Genomic DNA, 15,000 nt, shown 5'->3' with positions numbered 1-15,000 from the left:
GGTTCTGTGTTGTTCTCAAGGGACAAGGAACTTGATCTTCAGATTTAGTCTTGTTCATGCCTCCAAAGTTAAAGCTGCAATGTTTGTGATATTTCTCTCTCTCTCTCTCTCTCTCTCTCTCTCTCTCTCTCTCTCTCTCTCTGGATATGCAGTGCATTATATATATATATATATATATATATATATATATATATATATATATATATATATATATATATATATATGTGTGTGTGTGTGTGTGTGTGTGTGTGTATAAAGCATATTTACATGCATTTTATGTAAACTGAACCTTGTCGGATATATATATATATATATATATATATATATATATATATATATATTATACATATATACATATGTGTATATATATATATATATATATATATATATATATATATATATATATATATATATATATGTGTGTGTGTGTGTGTGTGTGTGTGTGTGTGTTAATTTAATCGTGGATGACTTATTTATAGGAAAATAGTTCCATATAAGTACTTTGATTATTTACATAAGAGGTCCATTTCTTCTGGTAATGTTTACGTACTCTAATGTAAATGCAAGTGGACACTTTCTTATATAATTGAAGATATTTTCCTTAAATCCTTACCCTTCATATAGTTCCCCCACAGAAATTTGGCATTTGGCGTATACGAAAAACAAGCCATGTTCATGTAGGTGTACATGTTTTTGAATAATCAGGTACTTCCATTGAAGGCTTTACTTGCGTACATGACTGTATATCAAGATTCACATGCACGTTTATGCATTCGCATGTGTGAGCGTTTTCCGTATATAGAAAATACATGGATACGTGGTCATCCTTTGTCAGAGCAGAAACGGATGGGTTTTGACTCAAACATTCGGTTGAGAAGATCCGTATATTCACCCCCGAAAGGTGAAAGGATTTTTTCCCCTTAAAGTTACAGTACTTTAAAAGATGCTCCGTGTTCTTTTAACAAATTTTAACTAAGATTTGTTATTTTGAGGTACATAAACATTCCCATAATTCTAAATAGTTTTTATAATTTGCATAAAACAGATAAAGTATTTTTGAATTTTAATTTTTAATTGTTCAATGTCCCACCGTTTAAGAAATATACAAGTAGCTAATATTATGGGTTAAGTTCTTCGAAGTGTTAAAAACTGTTCTTTTTAATTGAGTGTTTTTTTTTTGCCTCGTGTTACTGAATATTACTTGTTTAATATCCTTCCAATTTCCCCAGACCGATTCCTCCGCTCATCCTCCCCTCTGTTGGTATGTCATTTTAATTCATCTTCCGTTTAGGTCGTTGTAGAAGTTACACCACATCAAGCATTTAAGTATATCTTAGAAGGGCTTACGTATATATATATATATATATATATATATATATATATATATATATATATATATATATATATATATATATATATATATATATATGTGTGTGTGTGTGTGTGTGTGTGTACTGTATATATATGCAAGCTGATGCGTACGCATTTAAATTCTATGTACCGTGATTTCATCCATATCGATTACTACTAGTACTACTACTACTACTAGCAAGGTTACAACCCTTGTTGGAAAAGTAGGATACTCAAATTGACGGTTTTGATATTTAAAAATTGTTTAAATATTTTTATAGAAATTATACATTATCACTACTATGAACAAATAATATATGAAAATTTAATTATAAAAGGTGTATTTATTAGATTGTTTTGATAAGGATTTTAAAGCTGATTTTCCATTTTAGATTTGCAGGTTTTCAAATTTGAGTTAACATTTTTTCTTAGTAATGGAGCGTTAACTAAAACACATTGCCATAAATTATGGTTATCATATCATTTATATCAATTATGAAGTGCCATTCCATCATGTGGCTTAGGTCCCTTCAAATCAAACGCGTCACTTCCCTATTTGCGAATATTTCACAACTTAATTTAATTTCCCATATAATTAAAACTCTCCAGCACATCACTTTCTCTTGTGGCATGTTGCTTATTTTCTAAGGTGTCCTTGACTCCTTCGGAATGACGTTGACGTCAATATGTGTCGCAGATTCCGTTGCTCTTATATGGATGCGAGGGAGCTGCCCGGAATGTCTTATTGGACTTGCATATGTTTTGAATATATAAGGCTGCTTACAGAAGGACTAATGCCAAGATCTTGAGGAATTAGGAAGGTAGAACCTGCTTCTTTTGGCATAAATGTAAATACAGGGTAACAGACGCACCCACATGGATATACTGGGGTTTTTGAGTTTTGAAGTTTCTTTGATGCTATTTAATTTTTATTCAAATTTTTTTTTTACACTTTTACCGATATTTACATAAGTGATGATGCTGATTAGCCTCTTATCGTCCTGCATATCATTATGACTTTATCAGATCTCGTGAATAAAACATCTGTCAAGAGGAATCTCTGATAGTCCTTATAAATATTAATTTCGAAACCAAGGTGGACTTTTGTACAGATGGCTCAACAGAAATAACCTCAAGAGTTTCCCCTTGATGTTTTGGTTCACCAACGGCCGCTCGCTCATATGCATTGGCGTCGCGACTTCCTTTAAGTGTATCTTATTTCTTTCTTTTTGAGCTTCTGGTTGAATTTATTTTGTCATTGGTTGGGTTAATCTCTATATATTCATATTGTTTGAAATTCAGCTTAGTGTAGGTTGTCTTTCAGAATTTGGATCGGTCACTTTTCAAGAGATGAAGAGAATAATGTGCAGTAGAAAATGTTATGTGTAATACTACATAAGCACATTCATATCGAATCAGGTAATATCAAAATTTTCATGTTTGTATATTCAACTAAACATTTTTTCTTTTGATTTATTTCAGTAGTTCTTGGAGAAAGTGGAACCGTTTTATGAATTCTTTTACCAACCGATGTTTTATTTTATGAAAAGAGATCATTTACTTGTATTTTTATCTATAAGAAATTGGTAGGTTTCAAGGGAGGACCACTTACAAATTTTCTTGGGCGGACATATGAAAGAACCCGTTTGCTTCGCGGGATGTCGTTTGCTTCAGAGGTTGTCTATCAGATTAGAGAAGGATCTGATAGGATCTGTAAGGCTACTTGCAAAGTTTAAGAACTCCCTTAAACGCAATTTAAAATCGCATAAAATCGGTTGTCGTTTCTGATGTCCAGGATACGCTATCTAACATTTACGGTTAAGTTGCCGAAGGAATAAGTCTTCTTGTGTCATCTGCCATCAAAGCTATAAGGATATTATTATTTTTGTTATCGATAAATTCAATTATTCTTGTATGTGTTTTACCTGGAAGTTTGTAGTTTATCGTGGCTGATAATTTAATTTTACTTGGTGCTTAGTAGTACGGATCTCATTACATTTTTTATCATCATAATCATCTACACCTATTGAGGCATAGGGGCTCGGTTAGATTTCGCCTTTCGTCTCAATATTTCCAGGTAGGCTTTTGACCCACTCCTTGTTATTTAGTGCCAAAAGATATTTATGTAATATAGAAAATATCCAGTGTGGCTTAAGAATGTTAACATGATGAGGGAACCCTTCTAGAATGTAATATAGGGTAATCTGTACATTTGCTCTATTTTTTAGAGTAATCTGTAAATTTCATCTTCTTGTATTCAGACGGGCTGAAGCTGTTCCCGTAAATATTTAACCAATGGGATTTTTTGGTTTACATATGAAACGGAGTATTTGAAAGTCATCTATAGTAATATGATTTGTATTTTAAGGATTTTACATTGTTGAATATGCTGCAGTCTTGTTTGATCTAAAGCCCATAAACGCTGGTAAGAGACTGATGTCTCGCCAGGTAAATCCTCGGACAGCTAGTTAGCGTCAGGTTCCGTTTCCTTTTATGGCCTCTCGTGGCATGGTTGGTTTCGACCTGGCCTTTCATTAGAAGGGGCTAGCGTTCGATCCCAAGTATGAGGTAGAAATTTATTTCTATTCGAACACGATGTTGTGTTGATATTTATCCATATATATATATATATATATATATATATATATATATATATATATATATATATATATATATATATATATATATATATATATATATATATATATATATATAGTGTTACTAAAGTCATAGAAGAAGGACGGTAAGTGATCTTTGCACTATTTTGGAAGCGTGGTGGCCAGCAGTCTTCGGAGAGCCATGCATTATGCACATTGTCCCTGCAAGTAATAACTCGAACGTTGTCCCCTTGCAAGACAAGGCAGAATCTCGGATAGAGCGATAAAATCCTCCAAGGCTAACAGGTGCAGAAGCCTGAGGAGCCTGTTCTTATCTGAAGTATGCCATAAAAATACCCCGTGTGGGAAATTCACTCGTCTCTGATTACTTTTTGAAGCATAATATCGGGGAGCTTCCCCCCCGTGTCATCTCCAGTGGAGGAAGAAGAAGACTCTTTGGGGTCCTAGTTGTTTTCATTTAGTCGAGTTTATTGTTTGCTTGGGAGGACACTGAAGTTTATAGTATTTTTGGGTTTTTTATTATTTTTGTATTACTTTCAAGATCATATTTTTTTTCTAGGGTGAGAAGGATATTATTTATGGTAGCGATTGTAAGCGTCGTACATAATTTAGGGAAAAACATGGAGAATATCCCCTATAATAATAAAGAGCAATTTTCCAGTTATATATATATATATATATATATATATATATATATATATATATATATATATATATATATATACATGTATATATATTTACATGTATATATATACATGTATATATATACATGTATATATATGTATATATATATATATATATATATATATATATATATATATATATATATATATATATATATATATATATATATATATATATCTTCGGTTACGCAAAGCTCTCCCCATCCCTCCGGTAGGGGAGATAGGGAGTAGTTCGTTCTCTGCTGAGAGGGGGTTGTATGTATGCACATACCATCTGAATAAATAGCAGTAATTTTTTGACGGGTCGCGTTGTACGAGTTGATTTCGTTTAGATACTCCTGTATCACTCAGTGCCATGAACTTGCAGTAAGCAAAACAGGTTGTATTACCTCATAACAAACTGATCTCGAGAAGAATAAGAAGAAGGCGATGCCGGTGACCTCACCCAAGAGATGTCCTTAGAGATGGTGGAGGGTGGTCTTCCGAGGTAGTATAGGATGTGTACTCTTGACTAGTACCCCCCCCCCTGTCTAACCTTTCTAAGATATGCCACTTGGGAGTGAACACACTCTGTGATACCTTCTGTTAACATAGAAATTGTAAAACACCCTTAATTTATGTGTATGAACATGGACTGATACGTGTACGACTACTTTTCATAATTTCTGACTAACAGAAAATTGATCTAAGGATTTTATCTTTGAAAAATCTGTAGATCCTGAAAATTATTATTATTATTATTGTTGTTGTTGTTGTTGTTGTTGTTATTGTTATTTTTTTTATTATTATTATGGTTATTTCCGTCTAATGTAGACCCCTGGTAAAAATTGTAAGCGTTATTTTCATTATTATTACATTAGCCATAAGTGTTAATTATTATGATTTATTTTTGTTACTAATATATTCATGAATTGTTGAATATTGTTGAAAATATGCTAAAGCTCTCAGGCCACCTTAAGATTTTGCATATGTAAATTTAGTTCTGATTATAATTAGTTTTTTTTATTTTGATTAATATTGATACACACACTCACTCGTAAATACAATTATGGCTATGAGGACGAATTTAAGGAATAATGGTCTAAATTAATCCCGAATTACCATCGTCATCATTATTATCATTATTTTTCATTATTGTTGTATTATTCATCATTAATAACAATGTTGGTGCACTCTTGATGTAAAAAAATGGCCACTAAATGTGTTAAGTCAATTATTCAAGTTTAGTACTTCCCGAATTTTTCTGAAGAACCACGTAAAGATGAAAATGGCCGTTACTCACAATGACACTCTACAAATGAAAAGAAGCAATAGTTTTAAGTCTCTTATAAGCAGTAGAGACAAGACCTTTAAGAAGGTGTTCCCAGTGAAATCACCACCAAAACTTCAGACACTGCAACCCAAATGAAGCTATCGTTGGTGCATACATTTAGAGACTGTACCATAAAAAGAAATTGTTAATGCGGTTTACTGTACGCTCTTTGCGATTGGAAGGACATTTTATCATTTATGTCATATTTATGGCAACTATTTCTTTTTATGGCAAGCTTAGAAATATTTATGTACATCTAACCTCAACTCAAGTTAGATATTTAGTTATATTTTTGTTTGATTTGCTGCGGTAAATACATACGAATTAATTTTGAAATTATCTCATGATTATTATCCCATAATGGAAAATGACTGTAAACAGACTGATCAAAAGAATATGTAACAAAGGTTTAGATTTGTGATCACTCTTTTTTTTTCATTATTTTATAGGTTTAAATGGCAATAACTGTCATAATTAGCGTCAAACTGTCTGCAAAAATGAAAGGCCAATGTAATCCCCCGTATGCTGTGATGGATTGTAACTAATTAATTTTTAGATTCAACCGGAAGTCATTATACTTGTTTGGAAACTACCTTCATACAATATGATAAAAGAGAAATATTCTTCACATCAAACGCGGTAGGATAGCTATGTGAAATGTCAAGTTTTATTATGATTGTTGTCACTGGTTAAATTAGATGTTTTCATACAGTATATAGCAAGACAAATCTCTTATTGGGTATGCAAGTTTAAACTCAAGAGATGAAAAGTACGAAGCAAACTAAGATAATTAAAGATGAATTATTTAACGAAACAGGAATGTTTGAATCATTATACAGAAGTTGATAGATAAATCTGAAGGGGTTAACCAATGTTCCTAATCGGGCAGTTGAATCTGTGGAACTTCAGAAGTTGAAACTTGTAGCGAATGTATTTATGTTGAGCAGGCTGACCCAAGTCTCTCTTCATAGTTTATAAATGGCATATTTATTTTAACGCTTTTACTGATCTTAAGATATTTTATATTTATTCATTACTTTTCATATCGTTTATTTTCTTATTTCCTTTCATCAATGGGTTATTTTTTCCTTGTGGAACCCTTGGGTTTGTTATAGCATCCTGCTTTTCTAAACAGGGTTGTAACTTAGCTAATAATAATAATAATAATAATAATAATAATAATAATAATAATAATAATAATGATAATAATAATGAAAATTATAATAAAAATAATGATGATAATAATGATAATAATAATAATAATAACAATAATAATAGTAAACATAATAATAATAATAATAATAATAATAATAATAATAGTAATAATAGTAATAATAATAAAAACAATAATAATAATAGTAATAATAATAATAATAATAAAAATAATAATAATGATAGAAATAATAATAATAATAATAATAATAATAATGCAGTACTCACAGCCCCTCAGACCATATTATTCCATCTGCAATAACCCCATGATAGGGATTTATAATTTGTGGCTTTATATACTTGCACTTGGAATTCAACGAGACATGGGGCGTTGATGGCAGTCCGCCCACTTCATCTGGCCGGGATGTCTTTAGCTTGACAAGATGGAAAAGATTTAATGGTGCCATAGGGATTGTGGTTCTTTGCAAGTGTAAAAAAGCATTGAAAAGTGAATCCATCTCCTTTGATTAATGGAAAAAATAAACTTGAAGATGTAATTTTCCTGTTTTGAGACGTCCTATTTTTAGTATTTTTTTTATTTGGCAAGATACAAAAGATTTAATGGTTTCATAAGGATTTTGGTTCTTTGCAAGTTGTATAAAAAAGGCATTGAAAAGTGAATCCATCTCCTTTTATTAATGGAAAAAAATAAACGATGTATTTTTCCTGTTTTGAAACGTCCTATTTTTAGCATTTTCTTTTAGCTTGACCAAATAGAAAAGATTTAATGGTGCCATAGGGATTATGGTTCTTTGCAAGTTGTATAAAAAAGGCATTGAAAAGTGAATCCATCTCCTTTTATTAATGGAAAAAAATAAACGATGTAATTTTCCTGTTTTGAGACGTCCTATTTTTAGCATTTTCTTTTAGTTTGACAAGATAGAAAAGATTTAATGGTGCCATAGGGATTGTGGTTCTTTGCAAGTATAAAAAAGCATTGAAAAGTGAATCCATCTCCTTTTATTAATGGAAAAAAATAAACTTGAAGATGTAATTTTCCTGTTTTGAGACGTCCTATTTTTTTTTTTTTTTTTTTTTTTTATTTGACAAGATAGAAAAGATTTAATAGTGCCATAGGGATTATGGGCAGGTTGTATAATAAAAGCATTGAAAAGTGAATCTATCTCCCTTTATTAATGGAAAGAAAATAAACTTGAAGATGTAATTTCCTGCTTTGAGACGTCCTATTTTTAGCATTTTCTTTTAGTTTGACCAGATTGAAAAAAATTAATGGTGCCATAGGGATTATGGCTCTTTGCAGGTTATATAAGAAAAAGGATTATTAATGGAAAACAATAAAGTAACTTCAAGATGTAATTTTCCTATTTTTAGCATTTTCTTTGCACAAATGCCCTTCAAGGAGGCGAGTAGATTCCTTATTCTTTTTAGATGGTTGAGAGAGATTGATTGATTCCATAAAAGGTCGTTGTTTGGAAAACTCCATCATTTGAATTGTAATCATCCTTGTATGAAATCCTTTGAAATTTTACGAGAGAAAAGATTTGTTGATGTTTTTGCTGCGTGAGAGTTTTATGGGAAATTTATTGTTTTCAAACAGGCAGTATTAACATATTGTTCAAGGATGTTTGCTTTGTCTCGCGAAAATATCAGGCAAACTGTTCAGCTTTGGATCAATCATCTAATAAGGATGAGAAAATAACATTTTGGGGAACTGAAGGCTACGTTTCCTCCTATAAATTCTACTCAATTTTTAATTAATGGTTTACTTTTTTAAGTCGTGCATATATTTCTCAATTTTGTTCTCTAGATTTGAAAAATAAATATTATCTCTAAAGTCTTTTTAAATTGAAAATTTGCTTGTTTATCCCATTTAGGTGTATGCCAAGGTTATTAGTTTTTTATACGACTTTAAGAAATCTACAAAACTGGATTGGGTACTACCATGCAATCTGTAGGCGGCATTTGATGATTCTTTTGCTTTAGCTGCAGTTCTCGGAAACCTGTTTGGTTAGAAAATCTGATTAATCTTGAGCGTCTTCCATCAAAGTCAGTTAGCAGACGAATCGCATATGTTAGCCTTGAATAAATAGAAGTCTCGAGGAAAATAAATTCTTTGTTTCCGCATTTTATGCAAAGTGTGGTTTGTTTAAGATTGGTTTTTAGTTGGGTTTGCAGTAGTATTTTTTATAGATTTTTTAAAGAAATAAATTTTTATTTTACTATAGATCATTCAATAGCTTTAATTTTTGTTAAGTTGCGCCTTTTTTCGTATTTCTCAGAATATTTATTTTTTTCAATTCCATCTGTTTATAATGGCATATGTTTATTTATTGAAAATATTTAAACAATTAAGAATTATATACTTACGTTTGCTAGAATTTGTCTGCCAATTTATTTCAAAAAGTAGTCTGTAGACATTACGTCACACTCTTCTACACGCCATTGAATCAAGAAATACGGGTTTTAATAAAATCATAATTGTCCGTGTTTTCTATCATCAATATAATATAACCTTTTCCAAATGGTTAGTTGATGAGATATATTTGATCATAATTTAATTGCAGTTTTTAAATACTTTACTGGCATTAATGAGTAATTTTGTTGATGGTAGAAGTAGTTGTAACTGTATTGACAGTAGTAATAATAGTAGTATAGTAGAATTTTTTTTAGCAGTTGTTTTAATCAAACAGCTTATCCCACTGAATTATTCACTCAACAAACTTTCAGTAGAAAATAATGGTGGGTGGTCTTTGATTTGTACGACCACAATGAGTGTCATAATCATTTGTCACTACAGTCTTATGTTGTAATTGCTGGATGATTTTATCTTGTCTCTTGTATATTTTTCTTATTTGAATAATTTTAGCATCTCTTCTTGTTAAGAGTTGGATTTATTGTTTGTAAGTTTATTATAATTTTAGTTGTAGACCTGAGGAAAACCATAATTATTTTGTATTTTTTATAGGTTGTTTTGTATTTTGTTTTAGATTGCAAATTTACTGATTGTTTTTTAGTTTATTATAACTTGTTTATTTCACTTTATTGATTGGATATTTAGCATAATGTCTAATGCCAATTCTTTTTGCTTTTATTTTCTGGTATTACTCAAATTAATTTTTACTGGTTGACCTCCTTTGCGAAAATCCAATTTTGCGTGCTTCTAGCATCAGTATTTCATCTTTATTCGTTGTTCCTAGATTAAATAACATCTTGGTCGTAATTCATCCATAAATCCTAGTTCCATTATCGAACAGTGAACTTTCTCTTACAGTTGGCATAAAGCTTCCTGTATTTTATGCTTATCGCATTTCGCGATTTTATCCCACCTTTTGCCGTCATGGTTCATAAGGAAGGATGATGGGGGGAAAAAAAAAATTGAAGTGAAAGTCCATTCAGGGAGATTACGGACCTGATGCGTATTCATTCCATCTGCATTGGGCGAGTAGAATACACAATGAGAATCCCTGGCTGGGAAAAGGGAAAAAAAAATATAATCGCTTTATTGAGAAGAGCTTAAGAAGCATCGATAATGTTATGATGTGATAGATAACCAGCGTTTTTCGGCGGTGCCAAATGGGCCTTTTCGTCAGCTGTGTTTTTCTTATTGATGAAAGGAAAGAGGATTACGTAATGGACGAGAGGAGTTACATAAAGAGATGGGATAAAGAGATGTGATTTGTAGGGTGATGGCAGACGAAGGTGGAGTGCCGTGGGAAGAGGAGGAAGTTCCCCTTGGAGTTCTTTTGTTTTTTTCTCTTCCTCTTACTTTTTTTTTATACTTCGTTATGTAAAGGGAATTATAGTTGAATGGATTATTTTTTATAGTGAATTTTTCAGTAGTATTGTTTTCAAATAGCGTTTCTTCGACTTCATCTAATTTGATGTTGTTACTGTTCTTAGAATATTTTGTTTGATTGTTCATTATTTCTTTTGTAGTTTATTTTTTTCCTTGTCTCCTCACCTCACTGGGTTATTCTTTCCTGTTGGAGCCCTTGGGCTTATAGCACCCGGCTTCTACAACTTTGGTTGTAGCTTGGCTTGTACTACTACTACTACTACTACTTCTACTAATAATAATATTAATAATGATAATGATAATGATACGAATAGTGATAATGATAATAATAATTTGGTTTTGAGAAAAAAGTTTGTTTTCTACAGTCGAAAGTATTCATTCTGAAATAGCATTATATTCTGTATTGATTCCACCATACATGTAACACTTCTCTCCCTCCTTCACTCAGATTTATGGTATCCATATTCATCTCATAATTCAGATATTTGATACTAAGGTTTACATATTAGAAAGGACATTAGGCGTGTTTACGTTGTGATGCCCCTTCCATATTTGGAAGCGACCGGTGATCCAGACCATATGATTGGAGTGAAACATTGGTTTTATCAGAAGTGGTATTTAGAGGGTATTGTATCGGAGTAGACTTGCAGGTTGATGTTTATTATATTATTTCTTATTAAAAGAGAAAGTAATACATGGCCTTGTTGGTTCATTGTTGTCATACCGAAAAGGGGGAGTGATGGTTATCAGTTTGTCTCTTTTTATTATATCTCGAATCCCATTTCGGCAAAGTTAAGTAAATGTTCATAATATCATTTATATATTTATAATTATTTTATTTCTTTTATATTATACTCACGTCATTATTTTCATTTGGAGAATATTAAGTTTCCTTTGCTCATTCATTTCTTGGTAGTAAGTAGGTCTTGTTGCTCTATTATTTGACCTTCTCAGTGGCTCATAAATACTTGGACATTGTTCGTGTAAATCTCAGATAAACATCCTTTTGTTGTTCATGTGCTTTTCAAATGGTAGTGAATAACGGATTTGATTACTGCACCCTGTTTTTGTTATTCAATTGATCGCTGTGATTTATATCATATTGTGTATTTATATATATATATATATATATATATATATATATATATATATATATATATATATGTATATATATGTATGTATATATATACATATATATACATATATATATATGTATATATATATATGTGTGTGTGTGTGTGTGTATGTGTATTCCGGTATGAAGTCTCTCTGTCCCTCAGAAAGCGGGGAGAGGTTGTAGTCATACCCAGGTGAGCGGGAGTGTCCGTATATTTGCATATCTGTCAAGATATTAAGCTGTCATTTTTTGACGGATTGCGTACACTTGCGTGTGTGTATATATATACATATGTGTATATATATATATATATATATATATGAATATACATATACATATATATGTATATACTGTATATATATATATATATATATATATATATATATATATATATATATATATATATATATATATATATATATATATATATATATATTATAGGGAGTGTATGTACAGTACTTCGAAATCTTCATGGAATTTTGTTTTTACTAAAGCTTTAAATTAGAGGAAAAAAAATATAGCTTCTGTGGTCGGAACTTGAGCTTTGTCATCTGAATATTGCAAGGCATTCGGAGAGCGAATAATTGTGTGATTCAGCTGCAGTACCTAATACCCAATCCAATTTGGGTATTTCGTCGCATCGTTGGCTTTTATGATCCAAAGAGAAGAAGAGATTTTTAGGAAACCCAAAGAAATTCTGGTTTTTGGTCATTCTAAAGACCGCATTAGAAGGCGTATGGTTTTCAAGTGTCTTTACATTTTAATTTTTTGTTTACCGCTTCTTGCTTTATGTTTATTATTATTATTATTATTATTATTATTATTATTATTATTATTATTATTATTAATATTAGTAGTAGTAGTTTTCAGTTTACCGCTTTTGCTTTAGGTTTATTATTATTAATAATAATATTATTGTTATTATTATTATTATCATCATTATTATTATTATTATTATTATTTTTATTGTTATTATTATTATTATTATTATTATTATTATTATTATTATTATTATTATTATTCAAAACGTTTTTAACAACTACAATCTAAGCCCTGATTAATTATATATCTTGATGAAAATTGTCCTAATGTAGTGAAGAATTTTTTCATAACATTATTTTCGTTAATATTCCAATTTATGTCACTTCCTATCTGCGAATATTACCCACTGAACTTCATGACCCCTGTAATATAAAAGCATTTTGTTAAGCGACCCATTAGTGGTGTGATGTGTAATGAATAATTTCAGGTAAGGGGGTGCCCCCCCCCACCTCTCCCCCGGACTCTTTGAGCTCCTGATTAACCTGCTCCTGCTCAAGAGGCTGTCAGTGCCGCAATAAATTTTTCAGGTATTCATGTTCACATTCGCTTTATGACATCGTTAGTCGTCCTTGAGTTCCTGCGAAGGTTTTGATTTGAATAATATTTTTACAGCCCCTTATTACAACGCGGAGATGGAATAGATGTGCGCTCAACCTCGTCGTTGGGAGATGCTTTGTCCGTCATTAGAGAGTCACTCTGTCTCTCTCTCTCTTATTTATATATATATGTGTATATATATGTATATATACAGTATATGTGTGTGTAAATATGCATATACTGTATGTATGTATGTGTGTATGTATGTATGTATGTATATATATATATATATATAAATATATATATATATATATATAAATATATATATATATATATATATATATATATATATATATATATATATATATATATATATATATATATATATGTATGTATGTATGTATGTATGTATGTATGTACAGTGCTATAGTTTTTATTGCAGCTTTGACCAAAGTTGGCTTGAATCTTCGTAATCGAGTATTGAATCAGAAAAATCTCTGAAGTTTAATGTGATGCAGTTATTTTCTTATTCACCATGTTGACATGAATCTTATTTTTGAGTTTATCTGATAACTGTATATTTATCATTATTATTGATCTTAATAGTTAATTTTTATTTCCGGTGTATACTACCATATTTTTTATTTCATGTTTGTCTTATAGGAAGTGATCTTCGATTTTTTTTTTTAATGTAGCATCTTTTGATTCGCTTTATTGCTGGTAAAATAGTGTATTAATGCTTGATCTATTTATTTACTTGCTAATCTTGTAATTAAGTGGAACTTTAAAATAATAGCAGATCCATATTGCATTCAGAACTCTCTCTCTCTCTCTCTCTCTCTCTCTCTCTCTCTCTCTCTCTCTCTCTCTCTCTCTCTCTCTCTCTCTCTCTCAGAAATCCATGAGAAAATATTGTAAATATTTATTTTTAAACAAGAAATGTTTAATATTTAATGCATTTTACATATTTGTACTTTTCTTTTACACCTTTTTACTTGGAAACTGATCTTGAAACGTATGATCAACAAGGCGTATATTGACCGAGTTACTTAAATTAAGATTTGATAACCTAAGGATTAATATTTCTGTATATGTGTAACTTGTAAGTAAGTAAAAGAGAGAGGTTAGAGATTTTCCCCCAAGGTTCTCGTTTTATGTTTTTATGGTTAAGAAATTATAACAGTTGGACTTCGTAAATCATATACTGATCACCGTAGAGATTACTGAAGCACATACACACACACACACACACACACACACACACACACACACACAGAGTAGTATTATGTGTATAGAAAAACAACTTGCAGATTTTATATAATAAAAGTGAAACTTTACTAATTATTTCTTTTTCTCTTCATACAGGTAAGGAGACCTCTGTAGGAGTAGGATTTGTTAGTGAAGTTTGATCAGGTACTGTATGCATTGGTTATTTAAAACATTTTAATAAAGTGGATATTGTTACCTTCAAGGATACCTTAACGTGGTGAAGGGTTTGTGTATCGACATGATCAGCAAAGCTATACTGGTCAGGGCCACCTCTACTAGGTTAGTTTTGCTGTGAACGATCAGACTAAAAGTCTCCCACTATC

This window comes from Palaemon carinicauda, chromosome 18 (genome assembly GCF_036898095.1).
Source record: "Palaemon carinicauda isolate YSFRI2023 chromosome 18, ASM3689809v2, whole genome shotgun sequence".
NCBI lineage: Eukaryota > Metazoa > Arthropoda > Malacostraca > Decapoda > Palaemonidae > Palaemon > Palaemon carinicauda.
The sequence above is the reverse complement of the archived record's forward strand: the minus strand, read 5'-3'. Positions refer to the sequence as shown.